Below are 12429 nucleotides of genomic sequence, written 5' to 3'. Positions count from 1 at the left end.
CTATGGGCGCTCTAAAGGGGGGCACCAAATGAGAGACCCCTTGAATGAACGTCTTGACCTGCATATTGGTAGCGATCTTTCGCTGGAAAAGGACAGACAAGGCCGATATCTGTCTCCTCAGGGAACTCGGGGCCAAACCTGCGTCTAGGCCTGACTGCAGAAAAGCCAGGATGTTGGGAACCGAGAAGGACAATGGCGCAACCCCGTGCTCTCGACACCAGTGAAAGAAAGCTTTCCAAGTGTTATGATAAACCTTCGCCGAGGCTGGCTTCCGGGCGCTAACCATTGTAGCAACCACCTCACGCCCAAACCCCGCCTGGGTCAGAATCCAAGATTCAACGGCCATGCCGTCAAACACAGGGCCCCCAAGTTCGGGTGGCAGATCGGCCCCTGGGACAGTAAGTCTGGTCGTTCCGGCAGAAACGGTGGCGGTGGTCTAAGGACTACCTTATCCTTAAAAAAAAAAAAAAAAGTCAGAAACGGAGCTCTACAAGATAGGGCCGCCAACTCCGATACCCGCCTAATGGAAGTTATGGCTACCAAGAATACAACCTTCCTGGAAAGGTATGACAATGAAATTTTTTGTAACGGCTCAAAAGGAGTTTCCTGCAGGACACTCGGAACCAGGCTAAGGTCCTAGGCGTCTATGGGCGCTCTAAAGGGGGGCACCAAATGAGAGACCCCTTGAATGAACGTCTTGACCTGCATATTGGTAGCGATCTTTCGCTGGAAAAGGACAGACAAGGCCGATATCTGTCTCCTCAGGGAACTCGGGGCCAAACCTGCGTCTAGGCCTGACTGCAGAAAAGCCAGGATGTTGGGAACCGAGAAGGACAATGGCGCAACCCCGTGCTCTCGACACCAGTGAAAGAAAGCTTTCCAAGTGTTATGATAAACCTTCGCCGAGGCTGGCTTCCGGGCGCTAACCATTGTAGCAACCACCTCACGCCCAAACCCCGCCTGGGTCAGAATCCAAGATTCAACGGCCATGCCGTCAAACACAGGGCCCCCAAGTTCGGGTGGCAGATCGGCCCCTGGGACAGTAAGTCTGGTCGTTCCGGCAGAAACGGTGGCGGTGGTCTAAGGACTACCTTATCCTTAAAAAAAAAAAAAAAAGTCAGAAACGGAGCTCTACAAGATAGGGCCGCCAACTCCGATACCCGCCTAATGGAAGTTATGGCTACCAAGAATACAACCTTCCTGGAAAGGTATGACAATGAAATTTTTTGTAACGGCTCAAAAGGAGTTTCCTGCAGGACACTCGGAACCAGGCTAAGGTCCTAGGCGTCTATGGGCGCTCTAAAGGGGGGCACCAAATGAGAGACCCCTTGAATGAACGTCTTGACCTGCATATTGGTAGCGATCTTTCGCTGGAAAAGGACAGACAAGGCCGATATCTGTCTCCTCAGGGAACTCGGGGCCAAACCTGCGTCTAGGCCTGACTGCAGAAAAGCCAGGATGTTGGGAACCGAGAAGGACAATGGCGCAACCCCGTGCTCTCGACACCAGTGAAAGAAAGCTTTCCAAGTGTTATGATAAACCTTCGCCGAGGCTGGCTTCCGGGCGCTAACCATTGTAGCAACCACCTCACGCCCAAACCCCGCCTGGGTCAGAATCCAAGATTCAACGGCCATGCCGTCAAACACAGGGCCCCCAAGTTCGGGTGGCAGATCGGCCCCTGGGACAGTAAGTCTGGTCGTTCCGGCAGACGCCAAGGCACGTCTGCGAGGAGCTGCACTAGATCCACGTACCATACTCTATGGGGCCAGTCTGGGGCCAGCAGGACTGCCGGGACCCCCTCTGTCTTGATCTTTCTGATGACCCTCGGGAGAAGAGGCAGTGGGGGAAACAGGTATGGGAGCCGAAACTGGTTCCATGGTAGGACCAACGCATCCACTGCGATTGCTCGTGGGTCCTGAGACTGAGCGACTAACGTCCCCACTTTGGCGTTCTCCCTGGAGGCCATCAGATCCATGTCCGGAGTCCCCCACCGTTGGCAAATCTGCTGGAAGACCTCGGGGTGCAGGGACCATTCCCTGGCCGCGACACCTTGCCGGCTTAGGAAATCTGCTGCCCAATTTTCCACGCCTGGTATGTGAACTGCTGAGATTACCGAGTGGTGCCTCTTGGCCTAACGGAGTACATGCTCTATCTCGCGCATGGTTGCCCTGCTGCGCGTGCCTCCCTGGTGATTCACGTACACCACTGCCGTGGCGTTGTCTGATTGAACCCGGACTGGGCGTCCTGCTAGCATGTGCTGAAAATGCTGCAGTGCCAACTGCACCGCTCGAATCTCCAAAAATTTGATCGAGAGACGAGCCTCCTGAGGCGACCATTGCCCCTGGGCCGTGTGATAGCGAAAAACTGCTCCCCAAACGAGAAGACTCACATCGGTTGTTATCACCAACCATTCATCTGTGGGAAAGGGTTTCCCCTGATGAAGAGAGGAGTCGCGCGTCCACCACTGAAGTGCCCGTCAGACTTGAGAGGACAACCTGCACTGATGATCGAGGGAGAACGGACTTCTGTCCCAAGATGCCAAGAGAGCGTGCTTGCAGGGGACGAAGATGAAATTGAGCAAACGGAATCACTTCCATTGCCGCCACCATCCTCCCTAGAACCCTCATCCCGAATCGAATAGTGTGAGGGCCTGGTTGCTGAAGACTCCGAACTTCCTGCCGGAGCGCCCGAGCCTTGTCTTGAGGGAGAATCACCAACCCTCGGGAAGTGTCGAAAATCATCCTTAGGAATGGAATCCTCTGAGCTGGGATAAGGGATGACTTTTTCCCGTTGACCAACCATCCTAGGCGAGATAGGGTATCCAGCGTGATGCTGACATTTTCCTCGCATGCCCGAAAGGACGGACCCTTTACTAAGAGGTCGTCTAAGTACGGCAAAACCACTATACCCCGAGAATGTAGAATGGCCATGACGACCGCCATTACCTTCGTGAATATCCTGGGGGCCGTGGCTAACCCGAAAGGCAGGGCCACAAACCGGAAATGCCGACCATCGATTGCAAACCGAAGGAACCTTTGATGCGGGGGGAAAATAGGAATGTGCAGGTAGGCATCCTGGACATCGATCGAGGCCAAATATTCTCCCTGCTCCATGGCCGATATCACTGACCGGAGGGATTCCATTCGAAAGTGCCTGACTCTGATGAACCTGTTCAGGAGCTTTAGGGTCCAGAACCGGCCTTACTGTTCCGTCCTTCTTGGGGACCGCGAACAGGTTGGAATAAAATCCCTGAGTTCTTTCGCACTCTGGTACCGGGACAATGACCATGTTGCGCTGAAGAACCCTGATGGCCCCTAGCAATGCCTCTGCCCGGGATTCCGATTTGGGAAGCCGGGAAAGAAAAAAAATCATCTTGGAGGATCTCTGACAAATTCTATTTTGTACCCGGATGACACTAATTCCGCCACCCATGCGTCGTGTGCCACCTCGACCCAGACGTGGCAGAACCTGAGCAGACGTCCGCCTACTCTGCTGTCTTCGGGTACCTGATGCCCCGAGTCATTTTGCTGAGGGCCTCTGGGACCTGGCCCCCCCCCTTGACCTGGGCGGTCGGCCTCGCATCCTACCCAGCGGGTTGGCTCTATACATGACCTGACGCTCTTTGTCTTGGGTGTAGCGAGCTGGGGCGGAAGAACTGGCCGCTGTTGCCCACCCGGGGGTGTGAAATGCTCGAAAGCGTGCCTGAGGTTGACGAAAAGGCAGTCTAATCTTCTGCTGTGGGAGAAAGCTGCTTTTTCCCCCTGTAGCATCCGAAATGAGTTTGTCTAATTTCTCCCCAAATAGTCGGTTACCCTGATACAGAAGGGAAGTTAAAGATTTCTTAGAAATCGAATCAGCCTGCCATAGCCTTAGCAACAAGGCTCTCCTAATGGCGACAGCATTTGCTGCCGCTAGTGCCGCGCAATTAGCCGCATCTAAGGACGCATTAAATAGTCACCCGCCATCGCGATCTGACTTGCTATCTCAGACACCTCCGTCGGCAAGTCTCTATCCTGTAGGACTTTATTCACAGAATCTGACCATGACATCATGGCTTTGGCTACCCATGTTGCCGCAAATGAAGGAGAGAGCGCTGATCCTGATGCCTCATACACCGAGCGGGCTAAACTTTCTATGAGCCGATCCGTGGGGTCCTTAATGGAAGACCCACTAGGTACTGACAACAAGGACCTTGAGGCCAGGCGTGACACTGGGGGATCCACAACCGGAGATTCCGCCCATCTCTTACAGAGCTCTGGTGCAAACGGATATCTCGTTTCTAGCGTTTTTTGTCCCGAAAAACGCTTGTCTGGACGTTCTCTGTGCCTCTGCACTAAGTCCTTGAATTCTGGATGAGTGCTAAACACTCTATGTGGTCGCCTGGCCTTCTTAAAGGATATCTTATGACCTGCGGTTAGGGAGACATCCTCCTCAATACCTAGAGTCCGATTGACAGCTTCAATGAGACTGTCTACCGTCTCCCGACACCCCGGGGTATCCAGGTCCAAGGATTCCTCCACGTCATCACCTGAACTCTGCTCGCTCCCAGAAAATGGTGACGGTGAGCGAGATGCCGCACTCACGGATGCCGAAGCACCGGAGGGGCCCGGAGACGCAGTATGGGTTGTCTTCCTATGCGTCTGCTTAGAGAGAGTGTGGCCCCTGCAGGCCGGAGGCTCTTGTGAGGTGGATGAACCCTCCCAAACAGGCGAGCCGTTGTCTCTACCCCTATCCGGGGCCTGAAGGGTCTCAATTGCCTTTGTAAGCGAAACCATGGACCGAGAAAGTGATCACGCCCATTCCGGGGGATCCAGGGGCTCCATTGCAGGGGAGGGCTCCTGGGCACGTTCGGAATTACAGGCTTCACATAACTTAACAGTCTGCGCTCGTGGGAAGATAACCCCACAGGAAACGCATGCGGTATAAAGGAAAGTGTGCGTTTTTCCTTTCCCAGACATACTGCTGAAATAGGCCAATTTTTTTTTTTTTTTTTTAAGGTTCGAGGTGAAAGGAGGATAACCCTTTAATACCTTAGTGTGGCTCCGGGACGGGGTCGCACTTACCCGGCTCCTGCGTGTCTCTCCCCGCGCTCCTGAGTCTGCCTGCTCCTTCACCTCTGGGTAGGCTGCGAGTGCTCTCCTGATCGCAGCCTACCCTGCTTTGAAACCAGGGCCTCAATTTTATCCAGCGCCCGCCCCGGTCATGGGGGGCGCCGCCGGATATGACGTCACGCTGGGGGTGGAACTTTCACCCGCGGCCTAGGCCGAAGCCGCGGGCTAAATTTGGACCCGGTCCGCCCGCTCGGTGTGCTGGCGGCCCCGCTAAACCGGCGATCCGGTCCCCAATGCCGCTCCACATCTGCTGGCGGTGCGGGTACGCGGCCCGGCTGAGACTCCCGGCCGCGCAGGTACCTGGAGGGAGGAGGGGAAGCGAAGAGGTGAGGGAGGATAGAGGAGCGGAGGGATAGAAGGAGGAGGGGTAATGGAGATTGCCGATCGCAGGATCCACCCGTGCCCTAGCCATTCTAAATGGCCGCCTGACCTCCTCTGCAGCCTCCATACCTGCCACTCCAGCTCGATAGCCTCTGCAGCAACCCGGCACCTGAGGTAATTCACTTTAGGACGGTGCAGGCACCCTAGCTCCGTCCGCCTTGTAGGGGCGAGGAGAGGGACCGTCCGCCGCCATGCAGCACCGCCGTCGTGCGTTGGTGGAGCAGTGGGGGCCGCACAGACTAGTCTGTGCCTCTGTGCAAGCCCATGGTTTCGATACCTAGGGGTGGACAGGGCTAAGTCTGGCATAGTGTCCCACGTCGCACGTGGTCGCCCATTGCTGGTTTGGGGAAATCGGATCCTTTCAAAAGGATGCGTTGCCCCTGTCTTATCTTCACAAAATAAAAAAGAAAAATAGATGTCTGGGGAAAAGTCCCAGAGATGTCCCTCGGTGCAGGAAATGATACGCGGAGGCGATACTCACGCGTGCTCGCCCGTTGATGGTTTGGGGAGATCGGACCCTTTCAATAGGATCCGTCGCCCCTGTCTCCTCTTCATAGCGAGAAAAAAAAAATAGTCTGGAGAGATCCAGACTGCGTATGCCTCCATAAGACACTAAGCAAAAAACTGGTTTCCGCCCGCTATCGGGGAGAGGGTGTATGCGGCGGCGGAGGAGCCAACTTGTTTTTTGTATACTTAGTGTCAGCCTCCAGACGGCAGTAGCATACACCCACAGTCTCTGTGTCCCCCAATGAGACGAAGGAGAAAACAGTGAAAAAGAACACCTATATAGGCAACACCAGATACTGCTCATCTCCTCCCTTTTCTGCACAGCAAAATCTTCACGTGGCCCCAAGCATGCCTACACTCTCTAAGGCCGGTTTCACACGTCCGTTTTTTTCCGGTACCGGAGATGAGAGTGTCCTTGTGTGTAATACTTGAGGCACACGTGTGGCAACCGTAATCTGTAAGTAAATAGCGATTCAATCATGTCTGGGTAGCTTACTGCGCAGTGGCTGCAGGGAGAAAATTATGTTATATTCTCACTGCAGCTGCTCGCTTCTCTTCTAGTCGTCGGGGCTGTGCAGAGAGCTGTTACAGTCATCACTCACTACACAGTGAGCGCAGCTTTAATCGCTCCCAGCCACACTGACTGACAGCCTGCACATATGCTGCACACTCTGCAGGAGAGGCTGTCAGTCAGTGAGCAGGGCCGGGACTACAGTGTGCTCACTGTGTAGTGAACGGCTGATGCAGATCCCTGAACCGTCCCCGTGATTGGAAGCAAGCGGCTGGTGCTATTTTATGACACAAATTAATGGCATTTGCTCCGATGTGATCCAAATGTCAACAGCAATGCATGGGGAGAGACACGCATGCACGGCACTGTGGCTAGGTTACTAGATAGAATGGGGGATCAGAGGAACTCTTTCTTGAGATAGGTGTGGGTCATAAAAAAGTGATCCTCATTAATTAAGACACATATGCCATATTTTGTGGCTCATAGGTTTGAACAGCGGCTCAGTGGTTAGCACCAGCTGCAGTGCTGGGGTCCTAGGTACATATTCCACCAAAGATGACATCTACAAGGTGTTTGTATGTTTTCCCTGTGTTTGGTGGGTTTCCCCCGGGTACTCAGTATTCCTGTAATACTGACATACTGATAGAGAATTGAGATTGTGAGCCCCAATGGGGACATTGATGAGGTCTGTAAAGCGCTGTGGACTTAATAGCGCTACATAAGCGAGTCAAATTAAAAATATGCCAAATATGTCTGACATTAGTCAACTCCTTCACAGCGGTCTATCCGTAAAATAACATTTTGTGATTGATGCAGGTCCAACATTCAGCAATCCTGCCATGATGCCCCTTCATAGTTATCAGACACAGCGGCTGTGCGCCTAGCATCATAGCTCCAATCCAATCAGATGAATGGCACGGAGCAGCAATAACGAGCACAGCTGCCATCCAAAGTTGGAGGATTGTAGACAATGAAGAGGACATGGCCAAGACTAAGAAAAGGCCATTCATTTTAACCCCTTAATGACAGCCAATACGTTGTTTTTACTGACCTGAGATATAAGGCTATGGGCCCACGTTAGCGTTTTTAAACGCTCAGGAAACGCGCCTTTGTTTTTGATGCGTTTTTTTTCCGTGCATCTTCTGGACTATAGGAAACAGCCAAAAACGCAGACCTAAGCGGAAATTAATAAACATGCTGCGTTTTTTTTTTTTTTACAGCTAAGCGTTTCCTTAGAGGGAAAAAACTCATCATTAAAATGAATGGGATGCTTCTTTTAAGCGTTTTTGATGCGGTTTGACCCCGAAAAACACATCAAAAACGCATCAAAAATGCTTAAAAAAAAACGCAACGTGGGCACACAGCCTAAGAGAATATCATCCCCATACAGGTAACAATCCAGCAGCTGTCGGCGGTCCACTATAGCTGACAACTTTCTACATCAGCCATGATCAGTGTTTGCACCGTCCAAATCTGTTTAACCCCTTAGATGCTGCTGTCAATAGTGACTACATCATATAAATGGCAAGTAGAGTGTGGGGCTCCTTCTTTATCCCAACTGGTGCCCTCAGATCATGACTGTGTGGTCCTGTTTGCCGTGGCAATTCACCACCAAATAGCAGCCTTAGAGTCTGACGGCTGTTGTAACCTGTTCGGAAGTTAGCGGCATTTAGGTGGTAAAAATACACAAATTTTCATTTCCGTCATGTCACTTTTCATTAATTCCTGAAAATCACCTGAAGGGTAAATAAACTACCTGACTACAGTTTTCAATTTTTCAGGGGGTGCTCTTTTTAAAATGGTATAACTTTTGGGGGTTTCCCAATATATGGGACCCCCAACGTCACTTCAAACATGGATAGGTCCCTAAAAAACTAAATTTTGTACATTTCCTTAAAAAAATTACTGCTACATTTTTAAACCTCCTAAGGGTATGTGCACACGTTGCGGATTCGTGTGCGGATCCGCAGCTGATTTGGCCCTGCGGATCCACAGCAGTTTTCCAAGTGATGTGCAGTACCATGTAAACATATGGAAAACAAAAACCGCTGTGCACATGCTGTAGAAAATTCTGGGCAGAAACGCAGCGGTTTATTTTCCGCACCATGTCAATTCTTTGTGCGGATTCCGCAGCGTTTTTACACCTATTCCAATATAGGAATCCGCAGGTTTAAAACGCAAGTGAAATTCGCACTAAATAAGCAGGTAAAACGCAGGCATTTTGACCTGCGGATTCCGCAGATTCCACACAGAGAAATCAGCACACGAATCCGCAACGTGTGCACATACCCTAAAATGCTAGCAAAATAAAATAACATTTTACAAATGGTGCTGATGTAAGGCAGACATGTGGGAAATGTTATTTATTAATGTTTTTCCATGGTATGACTATTTGGATTAAAGGGATAATCAAAGTTTGAAAATTGCTAATTTTTTTTTTAACATTTTTCTCAAATTTCTAATTTATTTTTTATAAATAGACAGAAAACATGATGACCTAAATTTACCATTATCATAAAGTATAATGTGTCACGATAAAACAATCTCAAAATCACTGAGATTTGTTGAAGCGTTCCAGAGTTATCACCACATAAAGTGACACTGGTCAGATTTTAAAAAATTACTACATCACTAAGGGGTTAAAAAATGGTATAACTTTTGGGGGTTTCCCATTATATTGGACCGCCAAATGCACTTGAAACCTGGAGCGGTCACTAAAAAAATAAATTTTGTAAATTTCTGTGAAAAATTAAAAATTTCTTCTACATTTTTAAACCTTCTAAAAGGCTAACAAAATAAAATAACATTTTACAAATGGTGCTGATGTCAGGCAGACCTGAGGGAAATGTTATTTATTAATGTTTTTCTCTGGTATCCGGAATAAAGGGATAATCATTCAAAGTTTGAAAATTGCTAAATTTTTATCCTCTCAAATTTCTGATTTTTTTTTTTTTTTTTTTACACAAATAAACACAAAACATATCGACCTAAATTTACCATTATCATAAAGTCTAATGTGTCACAAATAAACAATCTCAAAATCACTGGGATTTGTTGAAGCGTTCCAGAGTTATCACATAAATTGACACTGGTCAGATTTAAAAAATTTGGCTCCGTCACTAAGGGGTTACTAGAAAACCTCTAAACCGGCAGCTTAGTCAAGATGGCCACTTCTATATCACGTAGAGAAAATTAAATCAGATTAGAAAAGAATAATATTATCTACATTTAATAAGGAAGGCGATGCCTTCACCTTAAATTAAGAAAGGTGTGCAATGCCATACTAATTATTCGCAACACAGTAGATTGCTGTCATATGGGTAGCAGGTGTTTATTTTCCCTACCTACCATTCAAAAGTTTGTTTCTGCCTTCGCCTAGATCAACACGTAATGATCTGCTGATGGACGGCTTTCTGGCCATGTAATTATACTGTAGGTAAACATTTTGTTAAACTTGCAGCTAAATTTTAGCTGTGCACATTGGAAAGCTAAACATGTGCACCCACAAAGTACATGTTAGGTCGGCAATGACCTTTCTCCAACGATCACATCCTTACCAGGGGCCTTCAAGAGGAATTCCCATCTCACACATATGTAGCACAGCCACAAGATAGGCTTGAAATGTATATTCTCAAGCACAGAGGTCTTGTTGTACGCAGCCATTAGTGGAGAGGTGAATGGCAGCAATGAGGTGAATGATCATTCAGCCCACCTCTACGCGAACAGCGACATGCTACAGGGGCCTCTTCAATTAGTTAAAGGGTTATTCCCAAAAACTCAATCTGCTGATCACTTGGGACCTAAACGCTGGTACCCCAAGCAATCCTGAGATCAGGCCTCTGAAACTTAAAGAACAGGGCTCTGCAGTCTTGTCTTGAATGGAACGGAGGCACGAATGCTTGGTCTCGGCGCCATTTGTCTACGGGCCTGCCGGTGAGAGAAGAACTTTGTATTCTGCTATTTCCAGCAGTCCCACTGATGATGGAGTAGAGGCCGAACATGTTCACCTTGGGATTGTTGGGATTTATAGTGGTCGGAATCCCACTAATCAGCAACTTATTTTTGAAGGTGATAAGTTGTGATTTTGGGATAACTCTTTAATCGTTGAGATTCCTGGGAGTTTTACACTGTATCGATGTGATGGTGGTGGCATTTCCTAAGGAAAGGACATCAATACTAAATTCCTGCAAAAACCCTTTATTGCGATAATAGCTTATTTAAATGACTTACATTTTGCTTTCATTGATACAGAATTATGTTGTAAATTTTTATAATTTATGGACAGAAATAAAGACTGGACTCCATCCATGCTTTTCAGTGGATTGTTTGTAGCCAAGTCCTCACAGCATCTCACCAGGCAGCGGACCAACTCTTCCTCAGCACCCACCCTATCTCCCTAGGCTTCCTTATTTCTCCTTACTTCTCTCTTTGGAAGCGGTTTTCTTCCTGTAGGTGGTTCTTTTCTCACTTCCATAAAACAGCCCAGGAGGAGACAATCTACAATGACCCCTGAATAGTTACCTTCTATTACACAGAAGACCAGGTCATAAGTGTTGGGGCTCCTCTCACTCCCTGTTATGGACCTATAGTAAAGGAGACTCTAGGATACATATTATGCTTTGTCACCATCTCAATCTTTTTGTTAAAAACTAATACAAATTTTAACCTTTGAGGAAAAAAAAATGGACTAAATACAGGGCTCCATCTCTGACTCTGTTTATCTTGGAAGCACTATTTCTGTGGCTGATTGGGTGCGCCCCCCTAGGACCACAAACACTGAACGCTGTGTAATAGCGGCTTAGGTGTTGCCTCTGTACACAAGTTGTGGTTTCAATTCACATGAACCAAATGGACTTGGAATTTTTTGTTTTATGCAGTAGTAAAACTTTCCCAACCGTATAATCACAAGTTCATACATTTAAACTGCTGGAAAAAAGTACAGTACTCCTAGGCTATGTTCACACATGGCGGTTTTTTTTCGCATATTTAGTGTACAATGTGCGTTTTTTACGGTGTTTATTTTGAGCCTTGCTTTGTTTGTGCCAAAACGCTGCATGTCGATTCTTTCACTGTTTTTATATCAGTACGATATAGGAAATAGTAAACCGTGACCAGCTGCTATACATAATGGGTATTACCTGTGAGGTGGATAGGTGAAAGTCTCTGGACAACTGTCAGACGTCCCTCAACCGCGACGTACGTTTCAAATGTCCTTCTTCAGGGGTGTCACAGATAATACCCGTTATGTATAGCAGCTGGTCACAGTTTACTACTTCCTATATTGTACTGATACTCTATTAGAGATACTTTCTGCAGATATGCACTTGCACTTTTATAACCCTTGGTAATATGCAGGTACTCTATAGTTGGATTGACTGTACTTTGCATCATCCTTGTTCTCACGAGATTATGACCCTGCATTGTCTGCTATTATATCTAAGGCTATTCGTGAATTCAAGTGCAATATTGACTTTAGATTTTCTACCTACATTGTTAGGCTAGTTTCACACTAGCGTTTTGAGGTGCAGCGTACACTCGACGTGAAGCTCCGCCCCCTGTCGCGCCTCCTTCGGTCAGCTCCACCTATGGGCGCATGCCGCTGCATGTGTCCTGCGTACCCTACTTCGGTGCGCCAAACGTAACATCAAAAGGACGCATGCGCCGGCAAAAGCATACCTGCGCACGGCCTGCGTACCCAATGCTAAAAGATAGGGTACGCAGGTCACATGCAGCGGCATGCCCCATAGGCAGAGCTGACCGGAGGAGGCGCGGCAGGGAGCGAAGCTTCACAGCGAGCGTACGCTGCGCCTCAAAACGCTGGTGTGAAACTAGCCTTAGAGCATGGTTTCTGCTCCCTTTCTAAGGCTGGTCTGGTACTGTTTTCTGTCAGATGTTCCCAACATTTTGAGGCACTTTGCT

At 48.5% G+C, this 12429-nt stretch overlaps 1 protein-coding gene across 5 annotated transcripts in view; it reads right to left on the bottom strand.

Moving 5' to 3' along the window:
* SHROOM2 (shroom family member 2) overlaps nt 1-12429 on the bottom strand; it is a 202920-nt gene that overhangs the window by 58888 nt on the left and 131603 nt on the right. The gene's annotated exons all lie outside the window — the stretch shown is intronic.

The sequence above is a fragment of the Dendrobates tinctorius genome, unplaced genomic scaffold (assembly GCF_039654945.1).
Source record: "Dendrobates tinctorius isolate UK_male_01 unplaced genomic scaffold, ASM3965494v1 ptg000016l, whole genome shotgun sequence".
Taxonomy (NCBI): Eukaryota; Metazoa; Chordata; class Amphibia; order Anura; family Dendrobatidae; genus Dendrobates; species Dendrobates tinctorius.
This window is presented reverse-complemented; position numbering and strand designations above follow the sequence as displayed.